Source organism: Meles meles, chromosome 7 (genome assembly GCF_922984935.1).
Source record: "Meles meles chromosome 7, mMelMel3.1 paternal haplotype, whole genome shotgun sequence".
Lineage (NCBI taxonomy): Eukaryota > Metazoa > Chordata > Mammalia > Carnivora > Mustelidae > Meles > Meles meles.
In genome coordinates this window covers 11922506-11934451 of record NC_060072.1, presented here as the reverse complement: position 1 = coordinate 11934451, position 11946 = coordinate 11922506, and positions in this window count along the sequence as shown.

Here is an 11946-nt window from a genome sequence, read left to right as displayed (position 1 = left end):
CAGGAGCTGAGGACAAGAGACCAAATATCATAACACAAGGTGTATCCATGGCTTTTATCACTCAGGAAATTCCAAGGGTTTTTGGGAGCTGTGAGCCAGGAACTGTAGATGAAGATCATATATATATATATATGCATATATATATATATATGATCTTCATCCATATATATATATATATGAAAAATATATTTTGGTCATCCAAATGAATGACCAAATATATGTATTTCTTATAAATCACAGTATTTTTCCTACATAGTCTCTAACCTATTCATCCATCCATCTCACCTATCCATCTGTCCATCATCCATCCATCTACCACCCGCACACCACCCATCCGTTCATTCTATCCATCTGTCCATTCATCCAGCCACCCACTAATTTGTCCATCCATTTATCCATCCATGTACCACCTATCCACCCATCCATGAACCCATGCCCTCCATGCCCTCCATCCATCCATCCATCCATCCATTTCATCCAACCATTAGTCTAGTTATCCACTCTCCATCTATCCATTCATCTACCCATCCATCTATCCATCCATGCACCACCTGTGTACCCATCCACCCACCCATGCCCCCATCCATCCATCCATCCATCCATCCATCCATCCATCCACCCATCTCATCTGTCCATTGGTCCATTCACCTATCTGTCCATCCATCTATCCATCCATCCATCCATCCATCCATCCATCCACCACCCACCATCCACTCACCCACCCATCCAGATATTCACTGATTACCTACCAAGTGAAAGACATTTTTCTAGGCAGTTGGGATAGATCAGTGAACAAAACACATCCCTACCTCTGTGGGGTTTATAATCTCATGGTGGTGGTGGGAGAGGCAGACAAGAAAGATAATAAATAAGTAAATCATACAGTATAATATAAAGTAATGGATGTTAGGGAGAAAAATAAATCTGGGAAGGAAGATACAGAGTGTAGGATGGGGCAAGAAATCAATTTAAATAAGATCATCAAGGAAAACCTCTGAGAAGCTTTTATCTGAGCAAAGACACGAAAGCGGTGAGGGAGCTAGCCAAGGAGATATCTGGGAGATATTCTAGACAGAGGGACAGCAAAGGTGACACAGGTGACAGGTTTAAGGAGCTGCAACGAGGCTGTGTATTAGGAGCAGAGTAACAGCTTGGGGAACTCGAAGGGAGGATGGAAGATGAGGTCAGAAAGGCAGCTGGAGGCCACAAGGTGCAGAGTCTTATAGTCTATGGTAGGAGTTTGGCTTTTACTGAGTGAGATGGGAACACATTGGAAGGTTTCAAGCAGGGGAGTGGGGGGACATAAACTATCTTAGATTTTAACAGCATCGCCCTGGCTGTTGTGTGGGGAAGAGGCCACAGGGGCAAGTCTATCGCAGGGACACCAGTTAGCAAGTTACTGAAACAATCCTTGGGAGAGTGGATAGTGGCTTAGAGCAGTGTGGTAGCTGAAGAGGTGGTGAGAGGTGTCGGATCCTGGACCCTATTCTGAAGGTAAAGCCCACAGGATTTGCTCATGGACCGGGTGTACGGTGTGAGAGGAAAAGAAGAGCCCGGATGAGGCCAAGATTTTAGCCTGAACAACTGGTTATCACCTAAAATAGACAGGCTTTGTGGGAATGGGAGTAAGGGGCAAGATGAAGTTGCTCAGTCTGGACATGTTAAGTTCAAGATACCCAATAGACAAGCAAGTGGAGATGCTGGGTGGATGGTGAGATCTGTAAATCTAGATTCGGGATGTTGGGTCTCCACCAACAAACTGGTCAGAGATGCAAATTTGGAAATAAATGGCGTTTAAAATCATAAGAGTGGATAGGGTTACCAAAGACTTGGGTATATGTACAAAAGAGTAAGTGTACAGTTTCAGTTCCCTTCGCCGCCCCTTGAAGAGCATGGGGAGAAGTGGAGGAACCATCAGAGCAGACAGAGGAGCAGCCGCCAAAGTTGGAAGGGACCCGGGAGTGGGGTGTCCGGGGAGCCACGTGAAGAAAGCCTCAAGGACAATGGGCCCTGATCTGATTTAGCAACTTGGATGCCATTGGTGGCCTTCACTAGAGCAGCTATGGTGGAACGAATGCTAGAAGACAAAAGCTTGGCTGGAGAGGGTTTATAAGAAGGAAGAAGGCAACTGGAGACAAAGTATAGACAAAGATTTTGCGTTTTGTTGGAGAGTCTTCCAGAAAAATGGGGCAATCAGCGGTGGGGTAGGGAAACAGGGCGTGAGGTCAAGAAAGGAAATAACATTTTTTAAGATAGAAGAAATATTGGGGCACCTGGGTGGCGCAGTTGGTTAAGAGTCTGACTCTTGGTTTTGGCTCAGGTTGTGGTCTCAAGGTCATGAGGTCCGTGCTCAGCATGGAGTCTGTTTAAAATTCTCTCTCCTTGGGCGCCTGAGTGGTTTAAGCCGCTGCCTTCGGCTCAGGTCATGATCTCAGGGTCCTGGGATCGAGTCCTGAGTCGGGCTCTCTGCTTGGCAGGGAGCCTGCTTCCCTCTCACTCTCTCTGCCTGCCTCTCTGCCTACTTGTGATCTCTCTCTGTCAAATAAATAAATAAAATCTTAAAAAAAAATAAAATAAAAATAAAATTCTCTCTCCTTCTCACCCTACCCCCTCTAAAAATAAATAAATAAATAAATAAATCTTTTTAAAAAAGTACTACTAACACGATTCTGTGAGGATGGGAATGACCCAATAATGAAGAGACGGCGGTGCCAATGCCCAGTGTCCACCCCATGTTCTTCGAGGGTCTGGTGCCCATGTTGGACTGATGCCCATGTTTCTAGACTTTTCATACCCGCCTGGACCTCTGGGTCAACTCCATCTTATTTCCTCCACACCTCTTGCCAGATGGTCATTAGGAATACAGGGCAACTCGGCGATACGATTGGATGCATGACATTCTATAGGTAAGTTCTCATTTTTCACACATATTTTAAGAGAGCACGGTCCTGGGGCATCTTCCGTGCTATTCCCCATCAGCAAGAAGGTTCATTTCAACCTTCCCAACCTGAGGAATCCTTGTGCACATCGAGAAACTCCTTGCTTCCTGTCCCGCTCTCCCTCAATAAAGAAAAGAGGAAAGAGATACGATTTACGCTGCACTAGGATCTCTGCTAAATGCCTTACCAGTTATTGAATCGTAGCCCATAGTTATTGAATACTTAGCACTTTCTAGACACCGTGCTGAGTAGTCTACAAATATTGTCCTATTTCATCCTTGCAACTGACTACTACAATGGTACATGTGCCATCTTCCAATTTGTAGCTGAGGATTCTAATGCACAGAGACGTGAAATTTTTCGAGGTCGACCAGTTAGCAGGTGGCAGCTCAGGGCTGGAACTCAGAGCTCTCTTGACTCTTGATTCCTTGCTCATAACCACTACCCTGCGCTGCCTTGGTTAGGTGTCCCAATTAGGAAACCGGTAACTTTCTCGAGGTCACACCATCAAGGAGCAGTAGGGCTGGAATTTGTGCACGTCTGAGTTTGTAGGGCCGGGGCAGACACTTTAAGTTTGTCTATGTATGCCAATTCTGACATCACTCACATTTTAAACAGTATGGGGAGACTTGGCATTTTTTACCCTTGCACACCCACACCAAGATTAGCAAGTACGTTCAGTCTGTACTTGGTGGGGGATTTTTCACAAGCCCTGATCTAAAGCCTTCCGGAGATTGCTGGAGCCTTGTGATCTGTCCAAGACAAGAGTCAGCAGATTGCGGCCCACGGGCCCCATCTGGCCCACCACCTGGCTTTGTAAATAAAGTCTTATTGGAACACAGACACGTCCATTTGCGCCTGGGTCAGGTTGCTTTCCAGCTACACTGGCAGGACGTGAGACGCTGTGAGAGACTAGGTGGTCTGCGAAACCTAAAATACCAATTATCTGGCACTTTACAGAAAATTTGTTGACTCTTGATCTACATGTTTCAAGAGGGGACACCGGGGGGCTCAGTGGTTAAGCATCTGCCTTTGGCTCAGGTCAAGATGCCAGAGTTCTGGGATGGAGCCCCGCATTGAGCTCCCTGCTCAGTGGGGAGCCTGCTTCTCCCTCTCCCTCTGCTGCTCCCTCTGCTTGTGCTCTCTCTCTCTGTCTGTTTCTCTGTCAAATAAATAAAGCAATCTTCAAAAAAATAAAAAAATAAATGTTTCAAGAGAAGCAACTTTGGATTTTCTGGAATCCTGGCTTTTGAAAGGGGATCAACCCCTGTGAACCGGGAAGTCAATTTCAGAACCCAGAAGGAACCAACGGTGTGATGGAGAAGCGGCGGCGATCCCAGGAGCACCTGCCCCCTTTCAGCTGCAAGGTCAAGGGCCAGCCTGGATGGCGGCTTTATTGTTAGCCTGTGGGGCTTTACTGTTAGGACCGCTGGGTCCAGAGCTGGGCAGCCTCCCCTCCTGCCAGCCCCAGCCCACAGGCCTACCTGTTCGCCAGCCTCCTTCTCCGGCAGAGCCCACACAGCACAGAGCCAGGGATGGTGGGGGGAAAGGCAACACCGGGGGGCCCAGAGGCAAGACGGAGGGAGGCGCACAGAGCCACGGCCCTCGCACACCGTGGCTCACCGGCTGAGTTGGGCCAGTGACCCCCTTCCCCGCGTTTCTGGAAATATTAATAGATGTTATTTGTTTAGACGCAGTTTAAGGCCAAGCTGAGCAGACGTCCAGGGCTCCCACCCGAGTCCTCTCCCAACCCACACAAGCGGACCATGTTTGGGACCACGGGCCAGGCAGCCCCGAGACGCCAACACCAGCCTTTCTAAGCGAGCTTTTCTACTTTCCGCCTCTCAGGAGACCTCAGGAAGTCTTCTGCTCTCGAGGAGAAGGCAGGACCCCAAATCATTTACTGGGTGGGATCCAGCCAGGGTGCAGGCCGGCGTCGCGTCTTCCCCCTCTCCAGATCCAGAGGCCCGGCCTCTCCTGGGGGGTCCAGCTGGGCCAGAAGCTCCGGGCACGCAGCTTGGGTCTGTAAGTAGGATTCTGGCCTGCAGGTCTGCTTGGGAACCCCCGGGGCCTGGCCGTGAACCGGAACAGGGAGTTTCAGAAACTGATTTGTCATTTTCCTGACAAGCCCCTGGGTAGTGCTGGCTTTTGCTAGCACTTGGTCAAAGTGTTGGCATGATTGCCCTCCTGAGGCTTCTTTATGGGGCTCTGTGGGTGCAGAGGCCTAGGACTGACCCAGGAGGAGAAGGAACTTTGCTCCAAGGGCAAGATGGAACACTTGGGTGGGCGTGCACGACCGGACTGGCCTCCGCCCTCGGACCGAGCATTTGTCTAGGCCTGGTTTTCACCTGGAGAGAGTTCTGTGTCCACACACGGAATCAGGGCTTCAGCCTGGGGAGAGACTCCATGGGCTGCCCGGCCTATCGGGACATTTCATACGCGGGGGCAGTGACTTGACCAAGAGCACACGGCTGGCTGTGGCCAAGAGAAACGGAAGCCCGGGTGGTCCTCCTTGCACTCGAGTCCACTCTTCAAACCAAGAGCCGTGACCTTGGGTGCCAAGGGTCTCTCCCGGCCCCTCGTGGTGGAGGTGCAGAAACAGGGACCTGAGGCTCAGAGTCAGATTTCCGACCCTCGTCTTAAAGTCCCCTTGTGTTCTACGTAAAATCTTTGGGGAGTCAGTGTTTGGTCCTCAGAAGGAGAGCTTGTGCCCGTTGTACCTGGCGCATCCCTGGCTGTGTTCCAGACCCTGCCTTTTTGTGGCACCTGCAGTACAGCTCAGGGGCGGGAAGCAGGTGCCCAGCAAGCCGGGAGAGCTGTCTGTTTCCCTGCCCCCTGGCAGCTGGAGTGGTGGGAGAAAAGACACAGGCACGACTCCCTCACAGAACACGCACCTTCTCCAGGTCTCGTCTCCAAATGGCTCGGTTCTGGGGCTGCAGGGGCCTGATGTCTGCATGACTAACGGATGCTGCACCCCTGGGCTGAGCTCTGTGCAAAGAGAAGCTTCGCAGGGACGTCTGTGGAGCAGAAAGAGTGATGGGAGCGAGGGGCAGGTCAACGAAATCAAACCCCTGAAGAGCGCGCTGTGTGCTGAGGGCGAGCTGGCACCAGGTGGGTGCCGGCTCGGCAGGCCGGATGCAGAGCCGGGAAGGCAAGGGATGCTGTGGGTTCTCTGGAAGCAAAGAGGGAGCGAGGTCAAGAAGTGCCATTTGAGCTGAGCTTTGAAAGTCAAGGACAAGTTCATTTGGAAGGGGGAGAGGGGCCAGGGCAATGAGAGAGGGAGGCATGGCTTGTCTGGGGGTGGGGGGCATACAGCACCCAGGAGCCAGGGGAGCAAGGGAGGCCCTGAGTGTCGGGTTAAGGAATTTGGATTTCAGACTCTGGAAAACGGGACTTTCTCAAGGATTTGGGGGCCAGGGATGATACAGTCACACTTACTTGAGAAGGAGAAGTCAGGCCAGAGTGCAGACGACTAGCTGGGTAGAAGAGGAAGGTGGGGGAGGCTGGAGTCGGGCCACTGAGCGTTCACCTCCAGCCCAGGCCCTGGGCCCGCGCAGTGGGTGGGGCTGTCTGCCCCCTCCCCTCCCGGAGCTTACCTGCTCATAACGGGATCCCGTGCAAGGAGTGAGAAGCAAGAAACAAGCTGTCTTGAGATCATCTCAGAGCGGTTAAGTGCCAGGTGGGGGGCAGGGTTTAATTGGAGCCCAGGAGGGTGAGAGGGGGCGCCAGGGTTCCAAAGCGGGGGGTGGGGTGGGGGGTGGGGGAGGGAGCAGCTCAGGCCCAGGGCCTGGGGCGGGGATGAGCTTGGCCAAGGGGCAGAAGGCAGGCCAGGGCGGCTCCGCGGGGAGTGTGCAGGCGGGCAGAGGGCAGAGCTGGATGCGGGCGCCCAGGGGGTTTGCGTGGAGGGGGTGTCCCAGGCTCAGGAGTCGGTGCCACTTGAGTCGCGCGCATGCGCCCAGGGCAAGGAGGATGGGCAAGGCGGCAGGGAAAACAGACCTCAAAGGGGCAGATGCCCTAGAGACCAAGGTGGGGGGACATCTTCCCTCGGGGGAGATTCGGCACTCATTTCTCTTTCCCCCTCTGGGTTTTCACCGGATCGTTGCCAACCTTTGTTCAGTTTCCTGCCCAAGGGAACACAGGCCCTGGGGGGGATGCGGCCATCTCAAGCCTAGTGCAAGGGAGCAGCTGGGGGGACAGCAGCGGGCAGGGTGGGGAGGGGGGAGCCCGGACTTGGGCGTGGGAGAGTCAGGGTGCAGGGCGGAGTCACTGGCCCACAGCCGACACTGACGGGAGATCTGTGAGCTGGGAGGAGGAAGGGGACCCTACAGAAGGTGCGGGGACAGCTGGGGAGGTTGGGGGAGGGGGACGCCAGCTCCCGGACTTCTGCGGGAGTTCTGGCAGGAGAAGCACCAGAAACACTAGCGCTTGGCGGTCCAGGGAGCTGGACTGGCTGCGTGTGGCTCCTAGATCCGCCACTTCCTACTCAGGGGACTCGGGGCCAAAGCGATGTCATCCCTCCGCTATGCAGTTTCCTCGGCTTAAATGGGGGAGAAAGGGTCTGGGGTTTGACTTCTCCATGGGGAGCTAAGGCGGCCGGTTTGGGGTTTCCTGCGTCCTGGCAGAAACACTGGCGCTGGTGGCACAGGGGGCAGCGTGAGCATCCGTGTCCCCAACTCCCGTGGGCGTGGGGCGAGGTGACAGGACCCGGGACGGAGGCAGCTGACGGGTGCCGAGGGTCCCCCTCTTTCCCTGCTTGCTCTTCGTCCCGGAGGGCCCCTCACTCCTCACGGTGACTTGCTGCACACGCAGCGCGAGCGACGGGCCGGGAGCAGAGTAGTCGGGTCGCTGCTCCCGTGACCTGCCGGGCAAGAAGGGGGGCACCGGGAAGACCCCGGGAGGCGCGCGGCCAGGCAGACTGAGAAGATAGCGTGGACGGCTCTGGATCGGGCTCTGCAAGTGTGGTCGTCCCCCGGGTGACAATAGACAGGGAGGTAGGGTGAAAACTGAGTCTCACTTCATGCAAAACATTGGAAAAGGGAACTGGACAGGTATCTGTAGGGTGTCGACACGTGCGGGGCACTGGGCGCCCCACGGTGAACAGCAGTTTGGAGACCTGGGTGCCCAGGCCAGGCTTGGGGGTGGGGGTCGGTACAGAAACGCGCCCCCATGCAGTGGTGTGGATGGAAACAGGCGGCCTCGGAGAACAGCCCCAGGGGGTGGGTGCAGCCAGCGGAGGATGGAACCAGGGAGATTGAAGGAGCGGAGGCGACCCGCTGGCTGGGCCGGTGGGGGGGAGGGGTGGGCAGCAGGGGAGACCTCTCCCCCCTTGGCCGTGCAAATGGAAGGGTCGAGAACACCTGGCAGTGCTGAATGCGACCCAGTCAGGTAAGGGCCCAGGAGGGGCAACCATCCACCTGCTGTGACCAGAAGAGGCTGCTTCAGGCTCCTAGAGGGAGAAGCCAGAGCAAGTCACTGGAGTCAGTGGGCAGAAACTTATTCCAGAAGTTTGTCGTGTAGGAGAGGACCTGGGATCTTGTGGAGTCATTTTTAAAACGTGTTCAAGATATAAGCACGTTTAAATGCTAATACCTTTCCTACTAACTCGTAGGCAGTGGAAGGTGGACCTTGCGGGAGGGCACGACAAAGCAAGGTCCCCAGAAGGACGCGGTGCGAGCGCAAGGTGGGGTCGGCTCAGGAGGTGAGGACGGTCTCTCGCGTGGAACAGGAGGGGGAAGAAGGGGCGTGGACTCAGGTGGCGTCTAGAATTAGAAGCAAACATGCTTCCAGGGGGCCCTGTGCAGTGATGGCTTCAGCCCCTCCAGGACGTGGAAAGCCGGGTGACCCGAGGGCCAAGCAAAGGGCACTGGAGACTTCTGGAGCTTCGGTGGGGGGGGGGGGGGTCACTGAGGGGCAGGTGAGGCCTGGGTAGAAGGGCCGGCAGGACCCCACAGTTAGGAGCACTGAACCTGGGCGGCCAGGAGCCAGGGGGACACAGTGACAGGGGCAGTGAGGCAGGAAGGTCAAGTGGCCGGACGGGGAGGCGGGCAGCCAGGATCCAGGAGAGCACGAAGGCTGAGAGGGGGGCAGCAGCGGGAGCATCAACACCAGCTCCTGCCAAGCCTGGAGGAATCCGCAGAGGCTCTTGGGCCGCGCCCGCCTTGGGCCTCATGTACCCCAAGGCTCCACGGGACCCTGAGGGCCCTCCGTCCAGGGTGCGCTTTGCCTCCTCTTCCCACCAACTTTCAAAGTCAAATCCCAGGGGGAGGTTCTGAGCCTCAGGAAGAGGGAACCGGGGATCCCCCCCAAATCAACACACAGAGGCCAAAGAATGGTGTTTCTCTCTTTTATTTAAAAACAGTGCTTCATTACCGTTTGCAAAGGCAGAGGCGGCGCTCCTCCTCCTTCGCTTAGAGTTTATAAAAGCCAGCAACATGATCAATAATTTATACACATGGATAGTAATACAAAAAAAAAAATAAGGAATAAAAGCTAAAGATCTAACTACTCCGACCTTCACAATTCCAGCTACTTGATAATAATAGGAGTAACCCAATGAATACTGTATGGTCTGAAAGCTACTATACAATATGGTTCTTAATGAGAAGGGGAGGGAGTTAGAGACTGTCACAAAGCCCCGGGGTGCTTCTCTGGGGTTTGCAGGGAAACAGGACCCTGGGCAAGCAGCTCGGGTGTCCTAGGAAGTGACTCTGGGGGTGGGGGGTGGGGAGAGAAGGCGAGGTGGTTACACAAGCATCCCACGTGATGCCCCCACGCCCCAAAGGTACCTGTTTCGCCATGGCAGTGGGAGGGGGCCGGGGAAGCTGCATGTCGCATGTCGGGATGGTCCAGTCCCTGCCATGGGGAGTGGGGAGAAGAGGAGAGGTTCTGTGGCGTTTTTAGCCTTGCAGAGAGTCGGACTGAAAAGCTCAGAGACGCGGGGAGGCCAGCCTGTCAGGGACAAGGCAACCCCACCAGCCCCGTCCGCACTTCGCAGCCCCGGCTGACGTGTGTCAAGCCCCAGGTTTGCTCCAGCCATTCACAAAGCAGAATTATAACACAAGATAAAAAAACAATTCATATCCCTTAGGGTAAAAAAGAGGATCAATTCATCACTCGATATATAATACAGCCGAAATGAGCTGCCCAAACAAGCACACACACACGAAAATACTGTGAACAGAAAAACACGAGAAAATGGCTAAGCTGGGAGTCTCGACGGGGTATAGACGTTGCTTAAAGCACTTATCAGTCCCCAGAAAAACCAAACCAAAAGTCACTTTTTAAAAAAAATTCAAAACCGCACGTACCCCTGGGGACCCGGCGTCGGTAACCGGGGCCAGGGGGTGGGGGGAGGAAAGAGGACCGGCGGTCCCTTTCCGCCCCGCATGTGACCGCGAGCCCGAGCGGACCGGGCCCCACGAGGGCAGTCTCCTTAAAGGCAAGGCTTGCGTTTTGGCTGATGAGCGGCTCTCTCGGTTACCAGTCCCTGCCAACCAGCACTATCATGGCTGAGTTGATCTACCGTTTTCCTGAGTAAACTGTTCACTGGCTACAGTCCGGGTAACAGGGAGGAGAACAGCTCCTACAGCCAACTTGGGTAACTTGAGAGATCCCCCGCGCCCTCGGCTCCCCATTCCTAGAGCATCTGATTCAGGAACTGGAGACCAGGCCGCAGCCTGGGCCGAAAGCCTTATCTGAAAGGCGGGTGCCCGGACTCGACCATGCTCACTACACCGGGGCGGGGGGGCGGGGTGCGCTGGCTGAGGACACCCGGCGCCCACCTGGGGAGGGCCCTGCTCCATGCTCTAGCTCCTGGATGGCTATTGCCTGGGTGATCAGTAAAGCAAGTACAGAGGAAGTACATAGGAAAAGGGAAAGGGAGGGAAGAGGCTTCTGGACAGTAACATTACAAAAAAAAAAAAAAAAGAAGAAGAAGAAAGAAAGAAAGAAAAATAGTGTTTTACGTAACAGAACCAAGTCTCACTGGTGTGTACTACAGATGGCCAGACATTTTCAAGAGCGTGACAGAACAAAAACACACAGATTTACGTCTGATGTTCACCTCACCCACTATTCTTTCTTCCTATCTTAAAACAGTGCAAACAGGTAACGTATGCTTTTTAAAACACCACTATCCCTTCCCCACCCCGAAGTCCCTTTCTTCCTCTCACTGCGGTGGGGGTGGAGACCTGCAATTCTGCAAATGTCACTGTGCTAGAGGTTGCAAGCCCCAGAGGAGGCCGGACTGGGCGAGAGGGGAGGGCGCGAGCCGTTTCCCTCCCCGCTCCTGGCCAGGGCGCCTCCCAGAGGGGCCCCCACTGGGCCCCGCTGTCCTGTCCCAGGGAAGGGGGGTTATGAAGCCCTTCTGGCAGACCCTCAGGGCGGCTTCAATCCCGAGTTTAGGACGTCCCTCCCACCGGGGAGCTAAGTGACTGGCGAAGGGGGTAGTGCTCACCTACGTGTCTGCGAAGTCGGTAGGAACAGGAACGGGAACCTAAAGAGCGAGCGGTTCAGCCCCTGAGGAGTTTGACTTTTGAGGAAAAGCTGCTACCCCTGGTTTCTACTGAATAATCTCCACTAGCTCCCCTTGAACTAAGAGGTGGGCCCCAGACCCCTTCTTTTTCAAGGAAAAATAACATTGGCTCAATCCCACCCGTGGCTGTCGGAGGATGGTGGTGATGGCAAGTCTGGGAAAACCTGAGAGCCTTAAAAACGGTGAGTCGCAATGGCTGAGCGGGGTTCGCGGGAGCGAACACGAAGGATTCCGGAGAAGACCGAAGGTTAGCTCTCTGGGCTGAAAGAGGGTTAGGAGATAAAGGTTTGCACTGGCGGTCTCCTTACAGGAGGCCGGCTTCTAGCAGTAAGACGCTAAGTATGGAAGTCCATGTCGTGAGCTACAGTAAAGCTGTGGAAATCATCCACGTGCTGTGACTCAGCATCAGCGTTTTTTGGAAGCGTCAACCAGCATCCTCTAATGACCCACAGATGCCAAACTCTCTTCCGCCTG